The sequence below is a fragment of the Agelaius tricolor genome, unplaced genomic scaffold (assembly GCF_023055355.1).
Source record: "Agelaius tricolor isolate 1412-34295 unplaced genomic scaffold, bAgeTri1.0.p SCAF_3, whole genome shotgun sequence".
In the NCBI taxonomy this organism is placed as follows: Eukaryota; Metazoa; Chordata; class Aves; order Passeriformes; family Icteridae; genus Agelaius; species Agelaius tricolor.
The window spans coordinates 29164675-29190022 of NW_027269263.1; the positions used below are offsets into that span (position 1 = coordinate 29164675).

The window sequence follows — 25348 nt, forward strand, 5'->3', positions numbered from 1 at the left end:
AAATAGGAGGCTCAGAGCTTTACTAGCTGATGCCACTCTTATTCTTCAAAGAATGAATGCCATTCTCCTATTACTGCATTTTCTGCATGTTTTTAAATGGTATTTAAGGAGCCTCTTCATATCTATACATGTAGTAGCTTGATAAGGCTGAATTTAAATTAAAATATTTTCAGTTTAAAAGAAATAGGATATATAATTTATTTGTTAAAATACAATAGCCATACCAGCTAAATATATCCAATAACAAACGTGTTATAAGACATTGTTACACAATGGTTCAGGAAATCATTTAATATTTGACAATGATAATAGTTGCAAGTAAAGGAAAAGTGGTGTTCTTTTGAACAGATAAAGCAATAAAAAACTTACAGGAGTGTCCGTGTACCCTCAGGTTAACATGATAATCCAAACTTTAAACAGATAGAATCTATAGCAAAAGTTAATATCAGGAAAAATAGCAAGCATAAGCAGTATAGAAAACCAAAGCTATGGGTCTGGAAAATCCTTCTTGCTTTCGTTTGTTGAACTGTGACTTACAAGGTGCATCCAAGCTCAGATTGTTGCTCTTCTCTAACCTTGACCAGAATTCACCAGGGATGTCTTGTACATTAGCCTGGCTCAACCCAGTCAGTTAAGAAGTTAATTGGTTAACTCTCATGGATCATGTGGGACACCATACAAGGACATTTTTGGGTGCATTTACACAGTTATCCAGCACAGGAAGGACTTTTGGGCCCTTGCATTTGGATATGGTGGAGACAGGACCAGGAAATGGAGCTCTGCAAAAATGGTACAGAGAAAAGCAATGAGGTTGTGGCTCTGGGGGTTTTTTGCACCAAAGAAGCAACTTTCTCCTTTCTCTTCTTTGCTTTCCCTCTTACTATGACAGGATGGCATCTGAAAAGGAAGGGAAGAAATAATGTCAGACTCAGAGTTAGGGACATACAAGCAAGTGCAACAGAATTCAAATAGGGGAAGAGAAGGATACAAAGAATAAACATTCTCATTTTCAGCTGAAGAAGTTTGAGCACCTTGAATGGCTAATTTTGTATTTTCTCTTTATGACTGAAAGGAGGAGAAGAGCAGCAGCAGTTCTTTATGCATTTGAATACACAGACGTGGTGCATACTTCTGGAATAAGACACCGCAGTAGGTGGAAGCAAGTGAGTAGGTGCAACAGCCTTCCCTTGTCTCCTGCTTGTGCACCCCGAATATTGTGTCATTTTGTTACAGAGCATTGCTATTCCAAAGGTGGAGGTGAAGTTTGCCCTCTTGCACACACTTGGAAACTTCATGTGTGGTGGGCAGGGCCCAGATGCAGCTGGAGGATTGGTAGGTTATAAGACAACCCTCAGGCAAGCCAGTCTAAATGTTCAAACCACTGAATTATCACCACCTACAGCAGGATTTTGGAAGGCAGGAATAATCTCTGTTTCATCTTTGACAGAAGGACAGAGTTAACAACATTTAGGAAAGGATTCAGAAGCATTGTCTCCCAAGAGAAAGAAAGCACATTTTGATAGTGTTAATTAAGGTAAAAAATAGCCACTCAGCTTCCCAACTTTGGCCATTTCACTTTCCTGCATGGTGTTTTCAAGCCTTCCCTGTGAGGGGTTACAGTTTTGAGTAACAAAATTTGAGTTGCAAATGTTAACTTTGCAGTTTTTTATCTGTAGAATGAGTCTAAGGAAAAGTTATAGTTTCTGAAGCAGGAGCTGTTCCTGTAAAGATAAGAAGGCAGTAATGCTCAATGGTTTGAAGAATCTCTGACTAAACCATATTCTCTGCCTCTGCTCATATTTTAAAGGTAGCCTCCGTTTTAGGAAATCTGTACTCACTTGACACCAGGAAAAGAAGTTGAACCTTACTTTGGTCCTGCAAGGCAGATAACGCTGGGTCTGGGAGATAATGGGAGCATTATACCTCTGTCTCCCTTGTTCTGCTGATGCAGCTGATCAGGAAGTGGGTAGGTGGCAAGAGAGGTTAATTTTGCTGTCTCCAGGAATATGAAATCATGAGTGAGGCCTGAAAATATCATTTGTCTGACTTGATGCTCACATGATTTATATTAAAAAAAAAGTTTAAATTCTCACCTTATCATGAAGTTTTGGAGAAAAACTTAAAAAGTAGAAAATACATGAAGTTTGCAATAAGGTATGGGAACCATGGACCAATAGGCTGCCAACCAAACTAAAATGTCTAGAAAAGGGGACAATTTGTCCCTGCCACATTGATGTCTCAGAAAAGGGGAGAAGTGGAAAGATATGGATGTAACTATTAGAGGAAATTCTGCAAAATCAAAAGAAAAATCTGTTTTCATAACAAGCTATCTGTTTTCATTACAAGCTAGCTTGCTGGTGCTCACCCCTGTGCTCAGCCATGAGCTCTTGCCCCATGGCTACAGCACAGGAAACAGGTCAGATGTCTTCATGCTGGAGTTCCTGAGGTGTTGGCAGCTGTGCCATGGTTTGCTGCACATGCCTGAGCTTAGAGCAGGCCCAGCAGAGAACAGGACATGGAATCTGGGACCAACACAATTCCTGCTCCCCTTCCGAGTCTGTCCCCTACACTGTCCCCATCGGCTGCAGCAGGGAGCAGAGCACCAAAACACATCTGCTTCTGTAAGCCAGAGCAGAGCAGATGAAGATGTATGCCTCATTCTCTGCTACCTTATGTATCAGAGTAATCACTTCCAGCAGCACAACTGAACAGATTGCATTTTAAATCAGTGAATTAAGTTTATGGTAGAATTTGCATATTCTTTTTATTATGTATTTTCCCCCATATTTACAGGAAAAATATATAGGAAAGTATTATTCATTATCCTAATTACAAAAGTATTTTGAATCAATTACTAAAAAAAAAAAATATGTAGTGGCAAAATTTCCTTTTCCTAATGAAAGCTTTCTTAAACCAGCACTTTCAGAATGCCTTATTTTAAATAAAACTATTCTCTCTGAAAGATGCAGACATTTCTCTGAGTATGTTCAAAATACAAAAAAAACATTTACAATATTACTTTGTTGCATAAACAAATGAATGCAGATATTTTTCTGCAAGGAGTGGAAGTATATCCAACAACATATACTATCAATTGCCTTTTCATCCCTAGAAGACTATTGGATTTGACCTCATGAGTTCGTGCTTTGAAACCACAGGAAGACATGATCCTTAGTCCAAAGATGAATATTTCAATGGTAGCTTGGCTGCTGCTGTATCTTAAAACACTTCTCAGAAATTGTAGAAATGTATCAGAATGGTGTCATAAGATAAAATAGTAGGGCTGGCATTGGAAAGGCCAGTGGTCACGAGCCAGTAGCAAAAGAGCAGGTAATCAAAAGAATTGTAAGAGACACTGACTGAGAAGAAAGCAGAAATTTTCAGTTACTACACTGACTACTCTTTCAGCACAGCAGTTGCAAAAATGGCAGGGAAAAAGTCAAGGCACTTCCATAGCTTGGTGGCTGTGTCTGGGATAAGTGTTTGAGATTCCTCCTGCAACATTAGAGCAGCATGAAGTACAGAACTTGAAAGCATGTCTGCTGAGGATATTTTCAGCTGAAATAAAGCTACTGCTTAAGAAAACAGAAGTTAGTCAACAGGAGGCTCAGAAGTGCCAATTTCAATCAGAAATACTACTTTCAAATACAATTTGCAGCTCTTGCATGGTGAGAAGTGATTCTCACCAGGCGAACTTGTCAGGTCATCCATAAATAAAACAGCATCTTATGCAGTCCTGATTTCTAATCAGACATAACACCTTTCTGAAGACTTGAGTTTGAATTCTGACAACATTTATGGATAAACTATGTTTTTAAAATGTAACTGCTTTATAATAGATTATATATTTTACAATGAAAATAATAATGAAAATAATAATGAAAAAGCATTTCTATGTTTCTTCTACTGTTACTCCAAAGGGATTTCAGAAATCCCTTCCTTAAGAAAAAAAGTTCTAGGCATTCATACTTAATGTGTGAGTTCTTATGGAGGCATGCTTCCTTCTTTTGAAGCCATTTGAAAGTACCAAATATAAAAATGAAACAGAAGCTTCAAAACATTTATATTCATAGAAATTGAACTTTTCTGAAAATACACAACTTTCACAGAGGAAAGTTTCTCCAAACTCTACATACACTCCTAAGTAGACACCAAAGAATCCAATTCTCATACAAAATTACACAGGAAAATTGGCTCCATAATTTCTGACTCAGATAAAATATTAAGACCTACTACAAAACCATCAAAAACGTTTTTTGTTCCTCCCTTTCTCCACCACCAAGCAGATTTTATGCAACATCAAAATCTGAAAAGTAGTGCAGACTAAATGTGGGTAGCAACTTTACTACTTGGGAGTGATGGAAGTAGCTAAAGAAGTAGCTGGACATAAAAAGAGCACAAAAAGTACTCTATAGAACACTTACAATAAGAAATTTAACTTCCTTGAGCAATAAATACTCTACACATGTCATCAGCTAACTTAGTGAGGGTGCTTTCAAACTTACTATCCAGATAATTTATGGAGATGTTGGATAGGGTGGGGGCAAGTATTGATCCCTGTGGGACCTGTGTGTGACAGGCAGCCAGCCTGAGCAAAAAAGCATCAATCAGCACCCCCTGATTCCAGCCTGTGAGCCAGCCTGCAGTCCATCCCACTGACCACCTGCCCAGTCAGTATCTTGCCAGCTTGTATAGGAGGCGGCCGTGGCAGTGTCAAATGCCTTGTTGAAGTCCAGGGCTTTGAACTGCTTTGGCTGCCTCTTCTCAGCCTATGAACTCTGCTGCATCTCTGAAAAGCATTAAAGAGCTTTAGAGGACATGGAAATGTTATCAGAACAGGTTCAGGAAATTAATTTGTTTTTATCCATTTTGGCAATTTCTTACGTTACACATATTTGGAATAATTTGTAGAATTGAGAACAAAATCAAGGTTTTTTGATACTGAATCTTGTGTATCTAGAGAAGATGTAGAAAGTCTGAAATGGAATTAGAACTCTGGGTGTAAAGTCCTTTTCTAGTTTCAATTTTTTTTAACTTATACTTTACCATAAATCTAGTTCTTAAGCCCCTCCAAAAATTTGGCATAAGTTGGTCCTAAGTATCAACAATTATGATTATTTTCTCAAAGTTTACTAACTTGTACTTTGCCTATATAAATACAAATCACAGTTATGTTGTTTGGACCGGATCCGCTACAGTTTAAAATTCTTAAGCTATGAGAAATATTTTCAAAACACATGTCACGGAATGTTCAGGTAACTTATTTTATAATATTCCCTTACCTGTAGGCTTTCCAATAAACTAAGCTAAATGATAAAAGACTTAATGATATCATTCTGCCTAGCAGTAGACTCTACAAATATTTTTGATTTTTGTTCATTCATTATAAACATTATTTTTCAGGGAAACAACAACCTAAAGGTACACAATGTCACTTACACAAGGCAAGCCAAAAGTCAAGATTCAATAATAAATTTGGGTGTTGACCAAAATTTTGTATATATGAACCTAAGTGATGAGACTAAGGATATGAAGTTACAGAAACAGAAATGCGGGAAGAAACTACCTGTCATGTAAAGCAACTACATTTGTCACAATCCTTTTTGTTTCATTTCTTTGTATGGAATAGGTACTTATATATTCATATTCCTGTATGCTCATTCATATGGCTATATATATATATATACATATATACATATATATCTATATCTATATCTATATCTGCACCTGTTGTTATCCACTGTAATTTGGTACCAGTGAAATTAATGCAGCATCCTGGTGCTAAACTGTGCAGAACTTTTACAACTATTGGACTTACTATAACCATATTCTCTTTTTTCTCTTTTCCTCCTTTGATGAATTTCCCAATCATGTGATACCATGTAGCAGGGAAAATGCTCAGAAAGTGGTGATGGTATATTAAAACCAAAGCATTATAGGCTCCTTCTTTGCTGCTCTGCAAGCAATCAGAGAGTAAACTGAGATGAGATATATGAAGATTCACAGAATTAAACTGCATAATATGATGGCATTGAGTGAGTGTGGAGGGGGGAATAAGCCATAATAATTCAGTTTCAACCTGATATCTCATTTTCACCCTAACCATCCTTTTGAGTGCAACTGGCTGGATGTGCAGCATCCAAATTTCTCTTACAAGTGATTTCCAGTAATGATGGGACCAATAAAGCAAGCCTCATGAGAAAGCTATCTAATTTATAAAGTAATGCAAGTCTTTTCATATCACAAATATTTAGCTTTGATGTAAAATAATGTTTTGGTTTTTTTTTTTTTCCAATTACTTACATGCTTTGAGCATTAAGCCAGGTTCTTTCCACTTCTTGAATCTCTGCATTTAATGAAGAACTGTGTTTAATAGCTAAAAATATGCATGTTTAATTATGTTTTAGGCATTTTTATCCTAGTGGAAATTAAGTTCTGAGTGAGACACTTGGGCTTCCAATAAAGATGAAGAGGAGAATAAGCTGTTTCAGAATAGGATCCAGAAAGGAAAAGACACTGGTAAAGGACAAGTCTGCACAGCACACTGAGGAACAGTACATTTGAAATAGAGGTTTGCTGAAGAACAGTGGCTCCACAAGAATAATTTATTTTCAGAAGGTACAGGTGAGTACATATAAATGGTGGCAGAAAATTCTATTCAGTCTTTTATATGGCTGTGGGGTTTACCGTTCATTAGGAGAAGGGGAGAGAGGGAGAGTGGCAGGGAAAAAAAGGAAGAAAGTTGGAGAGGTGCTATTTTACTTATCTTTTAGAAAGTGTGGCCTGCTTGGGTCCAAAGTTCTCCTTACTAAGAGAGGTTTAAAGCCATAAAGCTTCCTTATAAGGCAGCAAGGCCATATATTCAGTGAACAATGATTAATGTATGTGGTTAGATCCCATTTCACTGTCCCTGTCCTGTGTTAGCACTGAAATTCATAAGTGAAAGAGGGACTTGGTGCCATAAGCTGATGTGCTGGAGGATTTTGTGGTTTTGTTCTCCAAAGGTTTTTTCTGTACTCTAAATCAAACATGACACACACTTGCTTTGCTCAGATGAAGAACCCATAAACTCATCTGCCTTCTGATTTTAACCCTTGGAAGTAAAATGCAGCGAGAATATTCCAAGAGCACCTCTTCACATACTTTGCTTCTGTTCCCTCAAATAACCTACAGCTTAGTTCTTACATGACCCTCCTGGGAGGTAGGTTTTGTCAGTTTGAATCCCTCAGGCAAAGAAGAGAACTTGATCCAGAGTGTCTCTTTCCTGGTGAGTGTTTGAATGTCTGTGGCCACTGCACTTCCCCTCAGCTGCAAGGGAAGGAAAGCAGCCACAACATTTTTGTCAGGTTGTGTCAGCCTGTGTCAGACCCTACTGAAGCCTGGGAGACAAATGCCTTTTTTTCACATCTGCATCAGGTTTAGGAGGGAGATAAGGATCTCCTGGGGCTGGGGAAGCCCTGGGGATTCACTGGAACAAAATTTTAAGAGTTTAGAGAATGTTAAAATCAATCAGGGAGAAACCAACCGATCTTAACAGCTTTCAGGTTTAGACATCATTGAGTGGGCAGTATAAGGGAAATTTTTTTTGGCTTAGGCATCTCAGATCTGCCTGCTTAGGTCCTCTACTACATCTAATGGAAAAATCCTGTTGAGGACTGAATCAAGATGTTGAATACTTGTACAGTGTAATGGTCAGATACAACAGGTTTCTAGGATTTGCATTTAATTCTGTTCTTGCAAAAGATATTTCTGTCAAAAAAAGGCATTTCCTCAGGGAATATTCCCATTTTAAAATAAAATATACATAAGCCTAAAAAAGAAGCTGTTACTATTAGAAATATGACTCTGATGAATACAAAAACTAAAGTTGCTCCAATAAAATGCTTCAAAGAAATTTACTTAAAGTGCCTTATCCATCAGATATCCAAGAGATTTTTCTTCTTTTGCTATTTGAACACAATCCATAATTAATTGCTGTAATATATACTTAGTGGCATATACTCATAGGAACTGCAGAGGTGTAGGGTTAAGTATATCTGTCAACTATATACATTGGCAGAAATAATAGAGCAAAAAGAAAACATATTATTCTGTTTTATAACTTAATGAGTAAATTTTTGCTGCAAGCATAAGGTTATGAGCAGAAAAGAAATATAATTTCTGCCAACATTTGGCAATATTACTTTTGTGTTTAAAAAACTAATTAAATGATAAGAAATTAAATTTAAAATTATTTATAAATAATAAATAATTTACTCAAACATCTAAAAATATTTTTAACAAGGACTGATAACTTTTAAAAATAAATTTAAAAATTCAATTATCAGGGAAAAAAATCAAAACACTGAAAAATGCAACATGGAAAAAATGTCCAGCTTGTGTGACTGCCCTGACTTCTTATATTGCAAATGATGCCTCATAAAAAATATAAAGCATAGAATTTTCTGCTATAACATTATTCTACTTAAAGATTTTTAACTTTCTGCTTATATAATGCTTCCAGAGACCTACCTTTTTAAGATGAATGAAAATGGAATTGATCATTTTGAGTTTCTGGGATATGATTGGAGCATGCCATTGTGTCAAGCTGCAGATGTATGGCATGTACAGTGAGCTAATGCACATTTATTATGTGAATAATAATATATCAATATTATATCTGAATAATATTATGTCAATAATAATTGATTTGAAGCCTATGAGCACGGTTTCTCAGCATTGTTCTGTATCATTATTTCAGTGCCTGAGGATAAAAGGACATTGAAAAACTAATAAATCTTACATCTTTATACATTCTACTTCATTCTTTAATTTGTAAATATAAATATAAATATATAATATAAATAAAATTAAATATAAATATATAATAATTTCTCTGTTAAATGTCCTGGTCATTTTTTTTTCTTACATTATGGTATAGTAGTCAAAAAGAAGAAGAAAAAAAACAAAACCCAAGCTAATGTTTCTAATGTTAGACAAGTACATCTGGTTGATTTTTTTTTTTTTTTAAGTAAATAATTCTTGGAAGGACACCGAAAAAATTAATTAGAACTTCTGCTAGTAGGGTTGGTTATTTTGTACTTGTCCTCCTTTCCACCAGAATTATCAATCAATATTACTGCAACACAGCGGGAAGCTCTCCAGCTGTCCAAACCGATATTTCCAGCGCTGCCTTTCAGAGGCAGCTCTGGCTGCTCTGGCTGGCTGTCACACACCGGGGCCATCACACGCCTCTCTGCCTCCCTCCCTGCCCACTGCTCTGGGCAGCAGCGCCGGGCCGGGGCTCACCGCGCCTCACTGGCCAGCTATGACACACCATAGGCTCAGATGGCCTCTCCTTGAATTGCTTGAGCTGATGTCAGGAGCACATCATCTCCCAAGAACTGTACCAGTGCCAGTCAAAAGTAAAATATTTTCCTTGTTAACGTGATATACTTGCTTAGGAACGGCACCAAATACAACTGACTTTTCCTGCTAAAAGGAAGGGGTAACTAACTAATCAAAATTTATTCTCCTGCTCTAAATGTATTTGTTCATGCTGTGAAGGTATCTCATTTTTGTTTCATCATCAAATCATATTTTTCGAGTATTCACTTCAAAGTTGCAGCCAGCTGAACACCAATTATTAGGCACTGATGTCATAAGTTGGGGAACACTAAGTTATGGCTCTCTGCTAGCTTATCTGGAGAACTGCTCCATGTCACAAGTGAAAATGCGTCTTAATGTTACTTTCCTGTTAACTGGCTAGAGATCCACATTGCCATGGTCTGCATGACTGTCAGAGATCTCTCAGCGGAGGCTTAGCTCTGGAATAGCAAGGGCTTTGCAGGTCAAGCATGCTGTGTGTTGGCAGAAATACAAGACCCAGTTTTGAGATGAGCTTCTGTCACCGCCATGAAAATTACAGTGAGTATTGTTGGATAAAAATCTGGTCTTCAGATTTACTTTCTTGTGTTCCACAAAAAGGCATAAGAACATAAGTAAAATCCAACATCTGATATATCAGTAAATATTTATGTTTACTCTTTTGTTGTGTTGTGTCTGTATAAGTTGGACTGTTCTGTTCCCCCTGTCATGTTATGGTTCTGCCCTGGTTCTCCCTTCCCTCCTTTGTGCTGCCAGTTATCCCAACTCCTCCCCAGTTGCCTTGGAGATCAATGTACCCTTTCTCAAATCCCAACCCTGTTCGTCACTCAGTGCTCCCACCCTTCTCTCTAGAACTCTCTAGAAACTTCCAGCTAGAGCGTTGAGTGATTGGCTCAGGGGCAGGGCCCCACCCTCAAGTTATCCCCATTGGTTTTCTCCCTAAGTCAATCTTTTGTATCCCACTCCCCTCTGAAACCCTATTCGTCCAAGGACTGACTCCTCCCTTGTTTCCCTCCCTCCTTATCAGCTGTTGCAACTTCCCCCTCTCCCTCTTTGGCTGTCGGTTCCCCTGGGACCCAATAAACCTGGATTCGCCACAGCTGGAGAGCGCTCTCTTATTTCTGCTGGCTGTAGCCATAAGCCAAGCCACGTCCTACCACAAGGTCACGCTGCTGTCATAGCAGAGAGCATTTGCTGTCCTGAACCACGGAGATCGGGACAGTGCCCCCGTACTGCTAGTGGTACTGGATAGATAGCCAGGATGTCCGAGAAGGACAATCAATCTTTCTCCAGCTGGACCGCTTTCACTGTTTGAGTTGGTTACAGATTTTCTCTAAATAAATAAATAAAGCAGATTTCATTTGTTAGTACGGGCTCCCTTGAAACACTGTATCCAAACTGTCTTCAGGTTCACCAACTTTCAGCAAATCTAGTGGCACTCAAAGACATCCCAGCAGATGACTTCTGATATGGGGTCCCAGAAGATCTGGTTCTCCTTGTGGAGGACAAAAGGGTTTAACCTAGATTAGCGATAGGGGCTGCTGACAGCTGGGTTTATGCAGTTTCAGTTAGGAGACTAAACATAGATTCCAGAATGCTGAAAACCTGTAGAAAAATACAAAAACCAGAAGTATTTATTCTTTTTCTTTAGAGGGAGTGAATATTAAGTATATTTTGAGTTCTGCTCTCATTTCAAGAAATGAGTGCATGATCTGAATGTGAAACTGCTTTTCAAGAAATGCTTATCAAAACAGCTGAACACCTCTTCACAATTCATCACATCTAATAATCAGCATAAAATAACTCCTTATACCCTGTCTTTTCAAAATGCCTGGATTGAAATGTCAGCATGGATTTGAGCCTGCACTTCTGACCAGTGACTACAGGTAAGATTGGGTATGTGACAGCAGGAAGAGTAGAGGACTGTTCACACTGAAATGTTACAGTCATCTCATTTCATGTGTAAAAACATCCCCTCTATTCTTTCTGTAGCTGAACTACGCAGGATATGTGCACTTACCTGGGGGCAAGAAATGTATGAAAAGGACTTTTTCACTTCAAGACAAATGTGGGAAATTGTTAAATAGTTGCAGAGTCTCTGAATTATGCCATAAGCCTGGATTTGGAAAACAAACAAATAAGAATCACCAATTAAAATAATTGCCCTCCAAAATACAGAAACTCTGTGGGTTAAATTTGAGTACTTTTAATCATTCCTGCTGCACGCCAGGACATGTGAAAGCTATTTCTCTTCATAATACTTATAATTCACTCAGCAAGCTTCCAATAAAAAGAGAATCCAATGTAGAAAGAAAATACACTGTCCATAACTAACCACACACCATAAACTTTACATTCAGAAGCCCAAGTTTTTTGTGATCTTTCTTGTTTTATTTCATGCAAGTCGTTCCATTTCTCTATCATGATGCTCTTTTGATAAAGTGAGTGAAATACTTTCCAGAGCCCCTGGAATACAACTTTTGTTACCCAGTTAAAGAAATTGCTGAGACTCCGGAATGGAAGAATGTTATTTTCGTTCTGTATCTGCACAACCCAAATTTTCTAGCATTCAACTCATTTCACAGAATCACAGAATGTGTAAGGTTGGACAGGAGCACAGTGGGTCATCTGGTCCAACCTCTCTGCCCAAGCAGGGTCATCCTACAGCACATGGCACAGGATTGTGTTCAGACTGCTCTCCAGTGAGGGAGACTCTAGAACCTCTCTGGACAATCTGTTCCAGTGCTCAGTCACCTGCACAGTAAGGAAGCTCTCCCTCATATTCAGGTGTAACTTTCTGTGAATCTGTTTCTGCCCATTGTCTCTTGTCCTATGGCTTGACACCACTGAGCAGAGCCTGGAAACATCCTCTGAGAGGTCCCTTCAGACACCTAAATAGATTGATGAGGTCTCCTCTCAGTCACCTTTTGTGGCTGAACAGGCCCAGCTTCCTCTGCCTTTTCTCATAGGAGAGAAGCTCCATTCCTTCCCTGAATCACCTACATGGCCCTTTGCTGGACCTGCTCCAGGAGCTCTGTGCCTTTCTTGTCCTGAGGAGCCCAGACCTGGACACAGCACTCCAGATGTGCCTCACTAAGGCTGAGTAGAGGGCCAGGATCACCCCCCTTCACCTGCTGGACTACTCTTCCTAATGCACTCCAGGATACCATTGGCCCACCAGGGCACTGCTGGCTCGTGGAGGGTTTGCTTTCCACCAGGACGCCCAGGTCCTTCTCTGCAGAGCAGCTTTCCAGCAGGTCAGCCCAGCCTGTGCTGGCTTATGACATTATTCCTTCCCCGGTGCAAGATGCTGTATTTGCCTTTGTTGAATTCTAGAGGGTTCTTTGCTGTCCATCTTTCTAGCCTGTTGGGGCCCTTCTGAATGGTTGGGGTATCTGAAGGGCAGTATTGGCCACTCCTCCCAGTTTTGTGTGTTGTCAGCAAACTTGCTGAGGAGGCACCTACCCCTTCATCAGTTACGTGAATATGCTGTGGAAGTTCCATGTCTTATGAGCAGTTATAGAGAAGAATTTGTCCAAGTTGCTGTTATTTTGTGCTAATTGTAGTTAACTGTATTTCCTTCTTGCCTGGATGGATCATAGGGGAAGGTGCAGTCATTGATTTACCTAGATCCTCTCTATATATGATGGAGAAATATAGATTATATGCTCACAACCTACAGACCATAGACATGTAGCAAAAGCCACTAACTACACAACAGGAGTCCCAAGTTCAAATCTTGGTGTAATGATTTCAAATGAGGACATAAGCCTGTATTTCTTCCATCTCAGTATCTTATGAACAGTATCCTTCTCAAAACCAGTTATGTATGTAGCCTGAGAAACTGGGGAACTACCTTTATAATCTGAATCGGAAATTGAGAACTCTGAATTACGAACTCTGACCCTCTGAGCAAGACAAGGTCATAGTTATAAAACTATTCCTTATTAAATGGAGAGGAAGGATAGTATTTATTCATTATAAGACAATCCACCTCCCCACCACCCATCACCCCAAAAAATTCTCCCCAGATAGAGGTTTGATTCCTTCTGGAATCATGAAATGTGCTGCAGATCTGGAAATACTGTTGCTGGAGGCAAAGTCTTGATACATTCTTGAAGTTGTTAAGAAGCTGAGCAATGCAACATCTTGAATAGGGAATGGAGGTGATTGGGACCTGATGGATAAATTACAGGTAAATGTAGTGACTCAGCTAATTGAGGAAATGCCTGTCCCATCTCACCTAGCTGGAGCTCTGTCCTGATCCCAGCTATAACCAGAATTGTGATGCTTTATACCAATAGAGCCTGGAGATGACAAGCATATGGCAGTGGTGAAGATTTTCAAATGATTGTGTTATCTCCTTAATAAAAGTCCATGGGAAAAGTGAATTAAGTATTTTCTACCCTAATTACACAAAATCCTAATTTTGAGAGCTGTGATGGATATTTGCTCTGGTCCAAAGTAATGAGTTCACTGTAGTTCTAAAAGCTTTTATGTTCAGAGTTAAAGCAAAAAAACATAAATACCATCTTGAAGTATAAGAATAAAGTAAAAGTGTAGAATTACCTTTTTTGCAAAGCCCCATTTAGGAAAATAAACTATTAAGAGTTGCAGACTGATAGCAATCTGAGAGTGTGAACACAAAAAAACATTAGTGATAATTCAAGTAAAACTACCCTAGGAGTACTACCAATTAGAAAATTATGTTCAAGAAAAAGGGGGAAAAATGAATTAAAAGAAAAAGCAGAGAAAAATGTGATTTTTGATAAAGATGAAAATGGGTATATATGACATCCTACTACATGAGTTGGTGATTCAGTTGTAGATGAAAATAGCTATTCATTGCTCAGATTACAGTCACCTGTTGGCATTAACTGGATATTTTGTTCAGCTGTTCATCCCAAGAAAAATTTTCTCTAGCATGTGTGATAAAAACCCCCACGCTTTGCAAATGTACAGATTTATGAATTGTATTTTCCCTTGTAGTATTTAAAAAGAGTTCAATTGTGACAGCTTTGTATTTTGCTTTAACTCTAACAGAACTAAGATTTCACCTTAATTTTCTGTACATTCCTTTTATTTGGTGCTTTTGTAATAACTTTGATCCAAATTTGCTATCTTCTGTTTCATTTTATGATGAATTCAAGATTCTGTGTAAGCAAGAGAAAGGGAAATCTTTGAGACTTCTAATTTCAACCTATGATCATTATATAAACAGACTAGAAGCCAGAAATGTTTCGTCCTGCCCCACAGCCAAAGAAAATCTCTTATGACTGTTGATGGAGACAGATTTAATTACGGCACAGTTTCACAGAGACCTGAGCGTATGAGCACAGAGGGGACGTGAAGCGTTGTCAAGGTCCATTTGGCAGTGTTTCAACTGCCAAGGGCAAGACTTAGAGATAAAAGAGTCAAAAATCCTAATCGCTGTATGAAAGCCTCATTTAGACCAGGCTTGCTGGCAGACCTAGATCAGACTCATTATTACTTTTGCTATTTCTAGTTATAGAAGAAAAATTAGGCTCGCCTATGAATGTTTAAAGGAAAAAGACAGAGATACTGAAGAAAATCCTTTAGCCAGGGAATACAAGACCTTTTTTCTCTTAAATTTGAACTTGAGCACTAAGAATTTAAATTTTAGAGTTAAACTTAAGTCCCTTGTGAACTGGAGATTCCATCAGATTTTGCTTGTGTCCTCTAAGTCCCAATGGCCCCGAGGAATAAATCCTTTGTTGACTCAAGCAGAGTCAGTTAAAAGATGAGGTTTTGGATATAAAAAATAGGTCCTTCCTTTAACTGTTGCTTTCAGCGTACGCCAGCAGCAACCTATAGGTATGAGACTGCTGAGACATTTTTGTGTAAGTCTGTGCACTTGGTTAGAAGGCATGAATTTTTTTTTAAGGACAAGGAAGACAAAAGAACTGGTTGCTTCAAGAGAAGGGAGAGAAAAAGAACTGTCTCCTCCCTTCCCCTCACCTCTCTTCCTCACAGAAAAGAAGGAGGGGTGCACATGCACTTCTACATTCCTCTCTCTTGAGGGTCAAAAAAGTCTTCTCAATAAGAAGATGAATACATGTCTGTAATATACTTATCTTTTCCTGTTAACCAGAGAATCATTATCTTTGCTTGGCTAACACAAGTTTTACAACCCCAAGCCTGTATTCAAAAATAATTGAATTTCCCAAAATTTAAAACATGCTTTAAAAAATAAATTAATAAATAAAAAAATAAATATCACACTCATATTTTGGAATGTGGTTACTCTGACACAGTTGTTGGTAGGGAAGTGTAAAGTAAAATAAGCTCCAGAATTTGGGTTTCCACTGGCTGTATAAAACCTTTGGTGTTAGAAGGCCCAGTTCAGTACCTTGGTTAAAGCAAGGCAAAGGCAGCTGTTTTGTCAGAAAATTGTTTCATAAAGAGCCTGCATGTGGTGATTTTTCACCAGGTTCTGGGAAAAAAAAAAACAACCAAAACCAAAAGGTTAAAAAGCAGTAGGTCTCTGTTTTCTCCACATTGCTCAAAGTGCAAATGACCTTTCACTATTGCTAAAGAGCTCTCTGAAGGCATTCTTTTTTTGATATTATCTAATCTTATTACTGAGAGAAAATAGAGTAACATTTATTGTACACCATCTATACTGTATATCTGATACTTCCTGTGTCTCTTAACAACTACAACACTGACGCATTTTTTTTCTCTGGAGCATCTGAGTAAAATTACGTGGTCATTAAATTATCTTTTTCAAATATTTTTCAATAGCCCCCTATTATCAGCTTTCTGAGTGTTCATATAACCTTACAATCTGCAATAGCAGAACTAATTTTTGATGTTACATTTGAAAATTCATCCTGATTCAAAATTCATCATTTCAATACAACACACTTGTCTCATGAAATAGACTCTGGAACTATTTTCCATTAATCTGGTGGGAATTTTGCTATTTGAGTTCATGGGACTGGGACAGGACCAAAAGATATTCTTTATCCTGGGAATAATTCAGAATGCAGATTTACTAACTTCTTTCCTGATAAAACCTTTGGGATTTGACTTTTTTTTTTAAGTGATCAATGTTTAACTGACAGAAAACAATCTTTACTTCTACTTTACTTGTTGTGTAAGCTATGAAAGGAGGAAGTGGGATGGAAAATTGCTGAAGAAACCTGCCAACGAGAGGAGGGGGATTTTCTGTAGTCATCCAGTCCAAAATTCTCATGCCTTCAAGGGCAGTATATCAATGCCTACTCCTTTTCCTGTCCTCCCATGTTTCCTCTCCTTACCATGGCATAGGCATCCTCATCTTAGTCCCTCATTTCTGTAGTGATAAAATTCTTCTGCCCTCATTATTGAGAAGCCTTGAGACAACTCAGTTGCATAAATCTTTTTTGCTTTTTGTTCTGCACCTTTTTTTTCTTCATATTTTACAAAGTTTATGGCAAAATAACATTGACATAGAAATATCTCTGGAGCTTTCAAGACAGAACTGAAAACATGACTCAGTCTGTAGTTGAAACCTGGTAATCAGGGGACAAATATCCTTTGACAGATGCATATGCACCCACCAGACCAGATTATAAATTAGTCTCCAAAAGGGATTTTTTGTGGTTATGTCTGAGCCGCTCAGGCTGTATAAGGAGACTTGACAGAAATAGTTTATACTAGCTAAGTATTAAAAATAAATCTTTTGATTCAATTGGATTTAATTTTTACTAATTGCAAATCTCCTCTTAAAAGAGGCAGTGTAAAATGTCCAAGAAGATGTGAGTTTGGATTTGAAAGCAAAAACTCTTTGCATATGTTTATCATGAGTTCTATTTCAATGTTTTGGTTATGTCTTCACTTTTTTTTAAATACAGTAACTGATCACCAGTTTCAGAAGAAGCCTATCTGCTATCTGTAGTATAAAGCCTCTCTTTTCTTTACGATACAACCACAGGGATTCTTCTAGACTGAAGAACTGTGACCTGCTCTTGGTCCCTCTTGCTGGGCTGTTTCACTGGATGATAAGTGCATCTGCAGAATGTAGACAGACGTATTTATCTATGAAGATTAGTGAGAACATAAAAACACTTCCACGTTCGTTTTAAAAAAGAATTACAGAATCGCAGAATCAGCTGAATTGGAAAGGACCCACAAGGATCATCAAGTCCAACTCCCAGCCCTGCACACACTATCCCCAAGCATCACACTAGTGCCTGAGAGTATTGTCCAAACTCTTCTTGAGCTCTGTTAGGTTGGTGCTGTGACCATTTCCCCAGGGAGTCTGTTCCAACCACCCTCTGGGTAAAGAACCTTTTTCTACTACCCAGCCTAAACCTCCCCTGGCACAACTTCCCTCAAGTCCTGTTATTGGTCACCACAGAGAAGAGATCAGTGTCTGCCCCTTTTCCTTTTCTCCAGGAAAATAGTTTAATGGTCATGGATTAAACTCTAAGATACAGTTTACAGAAATAGAAAAGTTTTAGTTCTCTATCTTTCAAATGCAGTTTCAAAGAGTACATTTTTTTTTGTTATTTGTTCTCCAAGATTTCTAAAATATCACATATCTTCAACCTTCCTGTATGACTATTCAAGATAAACATTTTTAAATGGCACAGAGGAACAAATGAGAGAGATTAAATTGTGGTCTCTCAGAGGAATGTTGAACATCATGTGAATATCCACACTGCGGATGAAGAATTATTAAGATGACCTTAGGAGAGCACTTAAAAAAATCTGCTAAAGAATGATATTTTTCTGTGGACACACTCTCTGAAAATGTTTAACTCATTGTGTTGCAGGGGAAATTATGAAAAAAATTAAGAGTCCAGCATAACAGAAATACTCAGCTCAAAATACTCAAAAGGGAACAATTTATGTCCAACTTATGAACCCAAATGGCTGAAAGAAGTAATAAGCACCTTTGATTTACAGACGTCCCCTAAAAGAGAGAGCTATTGTAAACACACGTCATAGCATAATTCACCACATATGCTACAAATGTGTTCTTAGTTCATCATATTATTGAAAGATGCAAACACTTTTGACATTAAACAACGCTATTGAAACTTGAAAATAGGAGTCTTCTAAATGACATTAAGCCTGTTTACTAAAGAATGCCATACAGAGAACCACAAAATTTGAGAAAGCCATCTGTAAAACAAAAGTTCAATAATTTCTACTACAAAATTCTGGACATGCCTGCTTTTATGTGACTGCATCATGACATTATATATCTCAAACTAACAGCACAGAGGACCCTGCTGGCAGCACACCTGTGCAGCAGGTGAGCGCAGTAGCAGGATATTCACTTTGCTTCTTGGGAGATTTTCCCTATGTGACTATAATGAACTATTGTACAGATAATGAATGAAAGGTCTGGGAATTAGGATGGCATTTCAGTTGAGAATTTCCTGAGAAACTTGCTCTTGTTGTTGCTCAGTTGGGGACCATCACCCTCAACTCTCAAGCTGTGTAGTGCATTAAGTTCAGAAGGAGTGCCCCACAGCACCCATAGCAAAGATATTCCATGGGCTACCAGTCATCTGCTGGGGGGAAGAAGAAGCTTGACCTGTAGATTCTGTAATATCTACAAGCCAGGCCTCTCACTTCCCAAGAAAGTGCTCCAACTTCTTCACTGCTCATCTATAAGGTAGGTATAGTTACCATGTGCTTCTCTTCTGGCAAATGAGATCCCAAGTGGCTAGAGGTTCCTACCACCAACAAAAGCTTCTTTAGGGTAAAAAGGGAGTGTACAGCTTAGCAAGATTTCTGCCTTTAGTCAACTTCACAGGGTTTATATTTTCTCACCTAATGTATGTGAGTTTTTCAGACTACTACCTCAGTAGCAGGCCAGCCATCTGAATCTGAGGGAAATAGTGCTTCACTGAAGTAACCTAAATGGAAAGGCACTCAGAGTATATTCTTGACTTTATAATTTTATACCTGCACAACACATCAGAATACAGTGATGTCTGGAGTGGAAATGAGAGCTGTACTGTAACATTAAAATCTGCATATGCTACAGCAAAAAACAAAAAAAAACCAAACCAAACCAAACCAAACCAAACCAAACCAAACCAAATAAATAAAAAACCTCCACCCAAACCTAAGCTTTTTCTGGTGTTTTTATAACAGCTCCCCAAATGAAATAAATTGTGTGCTGAAAAATCTGTTTAAAACATGATGGCCCATGGATCAATTCTAACATTTTTGTTAAAGTAATCCCCTCCTCCCTCCAGAAATTAAAACAACTTTTTTTTCTGCCGCAGCTTGTGTTATAAACACAGCTTGAGACAATAACATTTGTATCATGTTTCTGAGCAGAGGAAAAAAAGAAAGAGTGTGATAGAATGGAGATTGCTAATGGACTGCTAGCATAATAGAAAACATTTCTGTCCCTGAAAGTTGGGTGCTCTTCTCTGCCAGCTCAACAAAACATAGATTATTTTTGAAGTTTGCAACAAGATGATCAGGGTTTTTTCTGCATTTAATTCTTTTAGCATTTCCATAGGTATAATTTTTATAAGAGGAAGCAGGATGAAAGATATTTATCTGTAAGATTTTTTAAGGTACTCAGAATATTTATGGATGTAAAAAGTTCAGCTTCTTGCCATCTTGACATCAAGCAATGGAATAAAATTTATAGCATAATGTTGAGATGGTTTTAAAATAGTTTCTTTTTCTATGTTATATGTACAAGTATAGCTGCAACTTTTCAAGAACTGTAGCCATATTAAGATGCTGAAAATTATGTTCAATTAGAAATTCATAAAAGAAGAAACATTCAATTATTTTGGCAGGCAAATTTACCTGAACATGTATCTTCATGCAGCAAGAATGTATTGTTATTAATCACAATTATCTTTTGTACATTTAATCCACATGTTAGGCTACAGATCTGTGTAAATATTTCTGAGAAGTCAGTTAAGCAGACATTTGCTATGGAAAATGAGTGACACATGAATATTGTATTTAGGACATTTCCTGAAAAAGAGTAACAAAGTCAGAGAAAACTATATAAATACTGCTCCCTAGAAATATTGAATAGGACCACAAATCAGCAATGGAAAATCAAAAAACAAACCAAACACTACTCAAGACCATCTTCTCCTCCTCCCTAGCATGACACCACTAAACCAACGGCCTTTAGCATGCCTTTTCCAAAGTTTAACTAAAAGTGAATAAAATGCCTGTAGGAATGCAGTGGCATTCCTTCTAAAACAGGTTAACCAAGTAGCCTCATGTGTGCCAGGCCTTCATCACAAATTTTATTCGACCTACACAAAAAGTTTCCTGGTGGTTCTAAAAACCTCTCCAAGAAATACCTGGATGAAGGTATTTAATTTCATGAATTTCTGTTCAAATGACTTTTTGAAAAAGTAATTAGATTTTCTGGATCGTTCAGCACTAACTAAACTGAAATGAATATGAATCAATTCCAACTTGCTGAGTAAAGAAAAACCTAGGTGATCTTCAAACATGTAGAGGGCAAACAGAACAGCCTGGCAGTTTTTACAGTTATGTGTATCTACTTGCATACATACAGGCATGGACAGAGCCCTGGAAACACCAAAAGAACTATTAACACAGGTAACTAAGAGTGAATTTTGGCCTAGCTCTTGCCCCATCACTGCACTTCATAGTTTGTACATTTTGGTACAAACATTAAGAAAATAAGAACTGCAGACATTTCAAAATATTTTATGCATCTTTAAATTGCTTCTTTTTGCAAGGTGCTGAAGGGTTGTGAACTCATAGAACTCATTGAGGGGTAATATACAATGCAGCATGAGTCATGGAGACATAATAAAGGAACAAACATGTTGTGGGTGAATGATGAAAATGTATGTTCTGTTCTAATTCAAAATACTCAATGCGCTTTTATGTAGTACGAAATTAAAATGACATCTCCACGTGAATATTGGGCAAAGTTGGTCTAAATATGAATGTAATGTAATCAAAATCTCACAGATAAAACTATTGCAGGTAAGTATTTCATGTGTCCTAATCAGGCTAAGGCATTACTAAATCAAAACCGAGCGTTGCCATGGCACATAAACACCTCTGTCACAGAACTGCACCATTTGTATGGACTTAAGTATCTGTGAAGTCTGAGAGAACTGGATTAGGGTGAGGAATAAAGAAGATAAATTTGTATGAGGTCAAGATGACCTTTAAAGGATAGTGCTGAGACAAATCCTAGTCATGTTCCTGTTTGGCTTCTGTATAGTGATCATTAAGTTTATTTCATTCCTTGAAAATTTACATTCTTATACAAGTTTAAATATGAAATTACAGATTTCTTTCCCCCGGAAGAGATATATTTGCTATCTTCATCTCAGGCTTTTTTTTCGTTGTTTTTTTTTCCCCTAAATATTTTCAATGTAATTGTTTTATGGATTTTTCAATTTATTGGGTTCATATGGCGTACAGTGAATGGGGTCATATGGGGTACAGTGAATGTGATTCCTGGCCTGTTTTTGTCAGCCATACAAAACAACTTATGCAAATCCTAACAGTTCTTTATTCTTTTTAGTTCTACAGTGGAGGGACATGCTCCTGAAAGCTCTGTTGGGGTCAGAGTTTTTATGACAGGAAGGTGGTGGAAGTTAATCTTGGAATGAACTTGTCTGAAAACTAAAAGCAAATCTGAAATTAAACACAACACAATAATTATGACAAGATAGATATATTAAAAACATATGAGAGCATAGTGTATATTGCATATATATGTATTTTTTTCTGCATATCTGTCCAAACAGTTATGAATCAGGATTATTTATATTCCCATAAACAGAAATATTTTCATTGCAAAAATGGTTTTAAAAGCCACAAATGTTTGCAAACAAATAACTAGCCCAAAAAAATTACAATTAATTTTAAAGTGCTTCTTCTATTTTGTATTTCAGTATCTGCTTTTCAGGTTTTTTGGTCCTTTCAGCACACATGGGTCATCTTTTTAAAACTTTTTGTAGCAAAAAAGCTGGAAAATTTGTATGGGATTTTGGACAACACTTAATTTTTCTACAAAATCTAGTCTTTTTTATAAAAAATAGGATTAAAATTGCAATTTTTCATATATGATATACCTTCATCTAATTCTACAAGAAGAGAACAAAAGGGAGATCCAACTCCATATGCACTATTACATACCACTCCTTCCCATGATTTCCTATGGTAATAAGTAATTGAAGCACTGTGATGAATCTGGGCCTCAAATCCTTTTCTGTGTACAATTTCAAATTATGTCTCCTTTGTAATACAGAAAATTTAATATTCACTTCAATATTTTAATATAATGAGTTATCATAATTAGAAAAAAATTGAAAAACCATATTTATGTGAATGCAATTATTCATAATTTTACAGAGAAGGGAATTCCTTTTTAAAGGAGTGATGGTTCATGAACTGATAGAAAAGATAAGTCTTTCTTCAGGAAATGGCAACATGCAAATATACTGCAATAAATGAAGATATGAATTTGGGCATTGGTAATTTTTCTACAGGGGAGAAACACTTGATTCTACAAAAGGGTTTTTTATTGTTTGTTTTGCTCTATCTATCCATCCATCCATCCATCCATCCATCCATCCGTCATCTGTGTATATCTATGCATATAGGCTGGCATTAAAACACCTCAGCTCCAGTTTTCATTGTAAGGAGAGTGATGAATTCAAAGACAAAATCATACGTGTACAAGCCATTCATTATGGCTGAAATGCTGGCTTTCTGTGGATGAGAGATATATGGACAATCTTCTTTTTAGTTTGTTCAGCTTAGGAGCAAAGTCACACGCTGTGGACATTACGTTTAGGTTGCCAAGGGATATATACTCTTCTGAATACTAGAACTGCAGAAGCCCAGTCACTTTTAGAAATGAGGCTATCACAAGTATAATTCAAAAAGCTCAGCAACATAATACCTAATCTGAAAGATATTTCCTGATTGAGAAAGAGCTTGAATATTCTTCAAGGACCCAATTGTACTTGAATAACATTTCAGAGACCACCATGTGCACCATCTGTTGGGTTCACGGAACACAGCAGCCTTTCTTTTTCTTGTGAAGGTTGCAGGCTTGAGTGAAGGGGGAAATAAAAGGAAAAAAAAAAGATGTCTCCATTCAATAAGCAATTCAGTTAGTGTACGAAATCACTGGCATGACATAAGTTATCACATAAGAAATCACAGTGTGCAGAGAAGCAGAATAGAGCCAGCAGAGACTGGCAATAGAGACATCAGAGAGGCATGTGACTCGTGTTATGGTCAGAATGAAAGCAGAAATTAGAAGGATTGTAATTAAAATATCAAGTCTTCAGGTCACAGAAACATGAAGACATTTCCTACAGTTTTCAGTTCCCAAGAATCAAGTTTAATGTTAACCCTATGCCTGCAGTACTTAGTGGGAGTATTGTTGCAGTTCCTTAATTATACTTGAAAGAGTGGGTAACAGAAGAGTCAGTAACATTCCTGCAATAGTAGCCACAAGTGGCTATCTAGTGAAGGGGGAAAGGACACAGGAAATGCACATTTCCACAGAGGAGTGTCACAGTCCCAGACATCCTCCCCGCTTCTGGTTTTCGTCTCCCATGGTGGAAGCTTTGGGCTTAACCTGCCTCTCTCTGCTCCTGTCAGGAACCAGACAGGTTCTGGGGCTGCTCAGCTGCTTCTGTGGAACCACAGAATGGTTTGAGTTTGAAGGGACCTTAAATATTATCTGCTCTGAAGCCTCTTGCTGTGGGCAGGGACACCTGCCACTAGACCAGGTTGCTCAAAGTCCCATCCAACCTGGTCTTGAATGCTTCCTCTGCTGGGGCATTCACAATATTCCTGGGCAACCTGTTCCAGTGCCTCACCACCTTCAGTAAAGAATCTAAACCTAGTTTCTTTCAGTTTAATGACCACAGCAGATTACAGCTTGACATCTTAAAGTAGACTGCCATCAATTCCAGTTTTCTGTAATATGTCAGACTGTCTTTTGAGACAATTCAAAAGCAGCTGTCTGAGCAATGCGCCCATACCTGTGGTTTAGTGTTAAGAGGCAGCATGCTGTGGGTTGCACATTCCTAGTGTGGAACTTCTTGGCCTCTTTAGGAGTATTGATATATTGATATGCAATGCCTAAAAAACCCACAACAACACCTAAGAGCACTGATTTGCTACATAATTTTAATGAAATATTTAGTAGTTGATAATGGCTGACAAGTGTGGTAGATCAGTAATCTCGATTTTCTGCGACAGACATAAGAATTAATATTTTATCAGCTACAAGCTGACAAGAGGCTGAAATATTGCTACTGGTCACTGCTATTAATTTTGCCTCACACTAAGGTGTTTTTGTAGGCTTTAGTATATATTTCTGTGAAAAGGAAATAATTTACTTTATATGATAGTGCCATGCAATTTAAAAGAGTTATTATATTAGCAGAAATAAAGATTCCAGTAAGGTTTTACAAAATAATCTAATGTGAATAAAGATTCACATTTTTTTACCTTGAAAATGTGATATATTTAAAACAAGTCATCAGAGATCCTTTATTTACACTTTGGAGAAACTGTCTTGCTAAATATTCTCCTCTTGTTGTCTTTAAAGTATGATGTGTTTTACAGAATTCAATTACTTCTGAATTCTGTATAACAATAAGCAAGTTCCATATAAGCATATAGCACAAAAAGACAGCACAATTGTAAAGGAAAATGTTTACCAATTCATAATGAATTTCCCATTAAAATGCAATTTTTCTTATTCCTTAAGAAAATGCATACAGGAAAAAGCAATAGATACAAAAATAATATATATTTTACCAACAAAATAAAATACATTGAGTAACACAGTCAAATCTACTAAAACATAGGGAGAGGGTAATAGCATATGTAAAAGAAAACAAAGACCAGAATTTAATTGTATGCTTGTTTAATTGTATGTTGAATCTCTACTTAAGATCTTTTAAGATGAGTGAATCATTTCAAATTAGAAGATCTATACTGACTTGGAAATTAA

General features: G+C 37.4%; 1 long non-coding RNA gene across 1 annotated transcript in view; it reads right to left on the minus strand.

The window, feature by feature from the left end:
* Positions 1-270: 270 nt before the first annotated feature.
* Positions 271-25348, minus strand: part of LOC139588236 (uncharacterized) — a 46775-nt gene continuing 21697 nt past the window's right edge. Inside the window, exon 3 of the long non-coding RNA XR_011678594.1 lies at positions 271-897. This is a non-coding gene — a long non-coding RNA (uncharacterized lncRNA). The remainder of the gene's footprint in view (positions 898-25348) is intronic.